The 6766-nt window shown below is 45.4% G+C and overlaps 1 non-coding gene across 1 annotated transcript; it reads left to right on the top strand.

Moving 5' to 3' along the window:
• The first annotated feature begins 257 nt into the window (after nt 1-257).
• Nucleotides 258-330, top strand: Trnat-ggu (transfer RNA threonine (anticodon GGU)). Its single transcript has one exon. It is a non-coding gene; the product is annotated as a tRNA-Thr (tRNA).
• The last annotated feature ends 6436 nt before the right edge of the window (nt 331-6766 follow it).

Below are 6766 nucleotides of genomic sequence, written 5' to 3'. Positions count from 1 at the left end.
ATAGACAGAAAATAAGGGTTGGCAGTCAAGAAAACCTCGGAAAGCAAAGGGGAGGTTGTGGTGGGTTATAGAAAGAGATGAAGAATTTTTTGAGTCGAAAAGAAAGTGGTCGAAAGACACTCGAGTCACGGCCCGGGGGTTAAAAAGAAGGTCCCCTTCACCCCGAGTAGTCCGAGTGGCGCAGGCTACCACCCCCAAGTGCAGGAAACAAAAATACCTTAACATAAAATACCCGAGAAAGTGCTGGGGAAACAGCCCCGCCGGTAGCGTAGTGGTTATCGCACCAGACCGGTATTCTGGAGGTCGTGGGTTCGGATCCCACCCGGCGGGCATTTTTTCACCACTTTCTTTTCGACTCAAAAAATTCTTCATCTCTTTCTATAACCAACCACAATCTCCCCTTTGCTTTCCGAGGTTTTCTTGACTGCCAACCCTTATTTTCTGTCTTATTTCACGGAGCCCCTCATTTCCCATTTTCTGATTCGCTATATATATATATATATATATATATATATATATATATATATATATATATATATATATATATATATATATATATATATATAGTTACGTGGTGGCAGGGCAAAGGACGCGAACCATGAGATGGGCGAACAATGTATTCTCACTATTTACAAGATGTCGGCCATGAGACCGAACCGGCGCTGGCTGCGCGCCTGCCCAACTTCTTCTTCCTTGTTCTCATTCTCGTCGTCGTCTTGTAACATTACCCCGCCGTCGAGGGAGACCGTCCCGGTCGATGCCTTAGTAGATGAGCTAGTGTAGCGAGTACGAGCGATGAAATTATAATACACAGTGAATACGTCGTTGCCACCACGGTTAGGATGAAGAGCTTGGTGAGCACTGGTCCCAGAATACCCATGCCCGCCGACGTCATGAAGCAATGTTCAAAGCCCTTGAGAAGACGCGCCGGCGAACGGGGCAGGGGGATGGCATCGTCGTCTTCTCTGGTCGCGGCTTCTCACGTCTCGGCTGATTGCGGCTCGTCATAGGCTGTGTCTCGGGCTGGGGAACAGATGCCGTGATGGCTCACCGGGGCTGGGGCATGCCGACGCGTTCCAAGAGCCTGGAGAAGATCGCTTCAGGAGTCAAGACAGTGAGATGCTGTGGGCCAGGATGAAGGTGATCGCCCCGCACACTCCACCAAATATGTTATGGGTGGCAGGGCAAAGGACGTGAACCTTGAGATGGGCGAACAATGTATTCTCACTATTTACGAGATGTTGGCCATGAGACCGAACCGGCGCTGGCTGCGCGCCTGCCCAACTTCTTCTTCCTTGTTCTCATATTCCTTGTTCATATTCCTTGTTCTTCCTTGTTCTCATATTCCTTGTTCATATATATATATATATATATATATATGTAAATAGTCAGGTAAAAGATAAGAACAACTTTGCGGTTAAGTTGTTTAATATAAATTGGCCCGACAGTTTCGGAAGCGGAACTTCCTCCCTCGGGGACAATCCCACAATGAACACCGAATCTTTTTGCACACTGCATGCGAGGCAGTCTCTTTTCCTCTCCCTCATCAAGGAGGGGAATACACCAGAGAACGTAAAAAAGCCGGTAACAACACGGCACTTGCTGAGTGGGAGAGGGTTTAAAAAAAGGAGTAAAGGCGGTGGTTTCATTGAGAAAACGGCACGGGTGGGGGAAGAGAGCGGGACCAAAGTTTTCTATCGGCCCGCTGCGGCTCGGATGAAAGAGAACTGACAAACAAAATACAGACAACGCATGAGCACAGATGGGAAGAGCGGGGCTGTGGTGTAGTAACTAAGGACGCGGTCTTGGCCCGGCATTTGTTTTGTAGGTTCACCCAGAACCGACCGTTAAACTGAGAGGCATAGCTTTAACCAAGAAACCGGTGATAAGTGTACTTTGTTTGCCCTTTGAAGGGCCGTGACATGGCGATAGAGAAAGAGATAGAGATAGAGATAGAGATAGAGAGATAGAGATAGAGAAAGGCACTAGCGGCAGCCAGCGGCGAGCCGCACAGTGGTCCAACCGCGCGGAAGACAGGGATCAAGTTACACAGGGGCGCGGCTAGTTCGGAGAAGACGAAGAGTGCCCCGTCCATCCTTGGCCGCAGCGTAGTGGCTTTCTGTGCCGGCCCTCCATTGAACTTCACGATTGTCGCGTCGTATGTGTGCCTTTACATTACCCTACATTCTGATTCGCTACAGATATATATATATATATATATATATATATATATATATATATATATATATATATATATATATATATATATATATATATATATATATATATACTAAGGGTTGGCAGTAACGAAAACCTCGGAAAGCAGAGGGCGGCATGCGGGTCGTCATAGAAACAGATGAAGAATTTTTTGAGTCAGAAAGAAAGTGGCGGAAAAATGCCCGCCGGGTGGGATCCGAACCCACGACTTCCAGAACACGCTCAGGGGCTTCAAATTCATTTGAACTTCTAATTTTATGGGGATTTGTGGCTACGGAAGTGTTCTCCGAAAGAGCTAATCTGACTCTTTTGAAAAAGCTCAGAGCGCAAGCGCCAGTTTTTGGAGTAGTTTACGTGGTCCAATTTGTGTGACTCGGTTACTTTTGGGGGGCAAAAGCAAACCAAATTCTCAAAAGTGGGAAGGGACCTTACCTGCGTGGCAGGAAATTTTTGTTTTGAGTCATAAGGGTTTGTAAGAGACGGCAGGTCGTTTCAAGACGGCAAGAGATTTGTGCAGCGGTTTAAATGCGTTCGGCAAGCAAGTATATCTACTTATGGGCGAATATGTTCGAGGCAAGCTTCGTCAGCCGATTTTACACATCCATGATGACCGCCTGCTGCGAAAATTTCTGTTAATATACAGGCAGCCAACATTCAAAAACTCGTAAACATTTCTGACATATTTCTTATAATATATTTCGTGGCTACATTATATGGATAATTTTTATATGCTACGGGAGCTTGCAAGCCTAATACAAATCATATACTAAAATGAAATTGTTGGCTATAACTGTTCCCAATAAATGAATATTATATGTACATCTGGTCTATATTTTCAGTACAGGGATATGGTAAGCCAAATGTCTGTGAACGTAACTACACCATCTATTCCAGCGTAACACAAATAAAACTAGACCTGCAACTTCCTCCGTTACACAGTCGCCGTAATATTGCTGCTTTGTGCCTTTTCCACAAATATATTTTCACCGATAAACGAACCCGGCTACCACTTCAAATACCTCATTGTTTTTCACGCAGATTGCATAATCAGTCCAGTTTCATGCGCATATACGGTAAAACCAATGCATTTATTTCATCCGCACTGCCTCGTGTAATCCGCCTTTGGAATGATCTGCCTGATAACATTGCCACCATATCTAACCCCGAAACATTTCGCCGTCAGCTACTCCTGCATTACACAATTTAATGCTGTTAAAATATTTTTGTGTAACACCCATTACCAGGATTTTCGTGTATGTGGTGTATGTGTGTGTTTTTTTCTCTCACAAATTGTAGGCCACAAGTGTTCATGTACGATGAAAAAGTGAGCGCATTGTTCTTGCAAAATATGTATAATGCATTCACATTTTGTTGTTACGATGTTCCTGGCTTCAAATTATGCTTTGTATTGTTATTACGTTTCCACACGCCCCCCTTACTCCATGCCCTCCAGTAGGGCCTGTAAGGTTTTTTATGAATAAATAAATAAATATCTACGGCCGCCAGCACGGCTTTTTATTGAAACCAAAAGATTTCACATTTTGTATAAAAAAACGTTTTCCTTCCTCTTAGGCAGCTCATCTAAAGCATCATAAGTTTTACTAGGGTACAGACACCGTAAAAACATTCCGGATCTTGTAAGTAAAAGTTTCTTCAAATTGGCGTTCGTCCCCCAATTTCCGAAACGCTTTTTCGGTACACTGTTTTTTTAAACAGTGTTTGAAAAGGCGGTGCGTGCCGGAGCGGCACTCAGAGGGCAGTAGTTGCTCAGAAGCTTTGGTTGGCAATACACTCATTCATTGCTTTTAAATATTCCTGTACCGGCATACGAATCGATTTTCTGCGTTATAAATGCCCTGAAGCTTTTGACTAACATTTGAGTAATTACGTGTATGTTTTTATTATTATTTTAATTTTAAAAGTCGCACCAAGTGTTTTACTTAATTTCAATTTACCCCCCAAAAAATGAATTTGAAAACAGGTGTAATCAACCCGGATTTCATATCGGCTGTGCACCACAGAAAATTCGTCAAAGTACATTTCATGAAATCTTCACTCATAAACAGTGATTAGCACATATTGAGCAGCAGGTTCTCAATTCAGAATAGTTTTTCCAGGGTTACATAAAATGATGCAATCATTTTATGTAACCCTGTAACACAATCAAGGCAAACATTCAATAAAGTGGAATTTTTATAGTCACAATAGGGTAAAATCACAGCGTTTCAGGGAGGGATAAAAGTACTTTTGAGAGTAGAATCTACGAGATGGAATCGTTTTTTCTGCGCACAGTAGTCAGGGGTAAGGCGGCCACAAAAAAAGTTAAAATTGCAAGTCAAGTTCGCAATTATGTAGTACTTGTAATTAACATATAGATATTGCTTTTAGGCGTGTGATTGTAATGAGAGAACGCTAGAGGATCATTACACACTCCAGTATACGTGGGTAAGTCTGCAAGATTTACATTTGCCAGTATAGTTACCGCTTGAGTACATCACTCCTCCGGAAATGCGCATCCACAGCTATTAGGCGGAAAAGCACCGCAGAGCCATACTTCCACGTTCATATAAGTCGAGGCGTAAACGTGACAAAAAAAATCGCGCCCATCCACCCCGTGAATGTGGTTGGAAAGCAAAGCTGTAACCGGCACCCATAACGATTACCCATGGAACCTCACTTAAATTCCCTCACATCGCTCTACAAATAACAAAATGAGAGAAGTGAAATGCACTTACCCAACCATTTATTACTTCAAAGAGATATTCTTGTTAAGGTTAAAACAATGCATGAAGCACGAACGGTGTTTGGTTGAGTTGTATTGGTGTAGCACAAGAGTGGAAACTTTTTTATAAAATTAAAGTAAGCTCCAACCCGGTGTTTTACGATGTCTTCCCCGTCTCTGCGCCGCGGACGGAGGCGATGAGATTTGCGACAGAGAAGGAGGAGGAGGAAGAAATACTTCTGTTCAGATTTCTGAGCGTCCCAGATTGCAGCCCTGGGGATTGATTCCTTCTTCTGTGGGGCCCATATGCAGTCCGCGCGGCCTGTGTCCTGTCCACCCGCTGAAGCTGGGTAGGTAGAGAGGGCCTGGACAGCAGCATCTCCCATTGCTCTTGTTGGGTAGTTGACGGAAAGCGAGGAGGGTGCTCATGGCTAAAGTCGCACACCCCGATTACGGGGCGGAGTGTTCCTACTTCTGAGCAAAATTTAAATTCAGCGTCGTAGCGATTCGGATATATTTAGTGAAGACGCGTATGCTGTGGAAGGAGCCCTGATTATGTCAGGCGTACGGCAGTTTGTGGTTCACTGGAAAGGTCAGGCTAAGGCTATGGTACAGTCTGTCTCAGAAGGCGATAATGCTGGGTTATCTCCCTAAACGTCACAAGCGGGTGACTGCCCTCGTGCAGCTCCATAGCACGGGAGGTAAAAGCGCAGGCTTTGAAGCGTGAGCGGGTGTCGAGATGAGCTGAATGGAACCGTTTGGGGAGTGGTTTTTTTACACGCGCAGTGCAGGTGAGGACACCCAACCCTACTGGTAATTCTAGTAGGCTTGCTGGGAAACGATGACTACCCTGCGAACCCCTGGTTGAGCGAGAGCCAAGGTGAGGCTGCCTTTTCTGCTGCCGCCATTTTTTGGGTCATAAGCGAGGTACACACCAGAAGGTTGGTTCTGGAGGTAGCCACGATGATGGCGTATTGCTGCCCTCGATGTTTGGAGGCGTCTGTGTCGATAACTGCATGATCCCCACCGAGGGTGGTGTTTAGCGCTTGAGCCCGTGCTTTTCGGTGACCCTCGTGATCTGAGCGGTTAATATTTCTAAGCAAAGGGAGCATCTTTAGTTTTAGTCGCCAAAAGTATGGGAGTACGTCAAGCGGAGGGACATTCTGGGCTGCCCAGCCAATCTGGTGAAGCATGCTGTTGCCCGTCGCAGTTCTGAATCCGACGTTCTGGTTAGAAAGATGGCCTTCTATCAGCTCTTCCACCGTGTTGTGGAGCCCCGTGCTAAGCAGCCTTTGTGTGGACGCACTCATGAGAAGACCAATGGCCTGGTCGACCGCCTTTTTAATCATTATATAAAGCATCTCAATGTCTTCCTCGTCGAGAAGAAGACAGGGGGTTGACGTAAGTAACTCTCGAGAGGACAAAAGCTTCAATTAATCGAAAGGCACCGGATTCCTTTAGGCAACTTGGTGGCAACTCGGCTGATCGTGTGTATGGATTATTAATGCTGTTTTTGAGGCGCTGCAAGGAGACGTCACTCTTGGCGTTAGCCTCGAAATGTAGGCCCAGGATTGCGATGCTGGGGCTTGGAGTGATGGCCTGGCCATCACGAAGTGTTTGAATGTATTCCTTGGTTTGGCGTAAGGGCGGACGACAAGGAGCTGTGTTTACGTGAACACTGGAGGCCACAGGCTTTAGCACATTGGCGTACTAGAAGTGAGATGCCATGCATTGGTGCGAGCTTCCTTTAATTTTTTAACTCTTATCCCATGAGAAAGGTGCGCACAGGGCCACTAGACGGGCATGAGTGGCCCCGTGACGTGTTCA

This window comes from Haemaphysalis longicornis, unplaced genomic scaffold (assembly GCF_048455015.1).
Source record: "Haemaphysalis longicornis isolate Haplotype H1 unplaced genomic scaffold, Haemaphysalis longicornis Haplotype H1 scaffold_11, whole genome shotgun sequence".
NCBI classification, from domain to species: Eukaryota; Metazoa; Arthropoda; class Arachnida; order Ixodida; family Ixodidae; genus Haemaphysalis; species Haemaphysalis longicornis.
The sequence above is the reverse complement of the archived record's forward strand: the minus strand, read 5'-3'. Positions and strand labels throughout refer to the sequence as shown.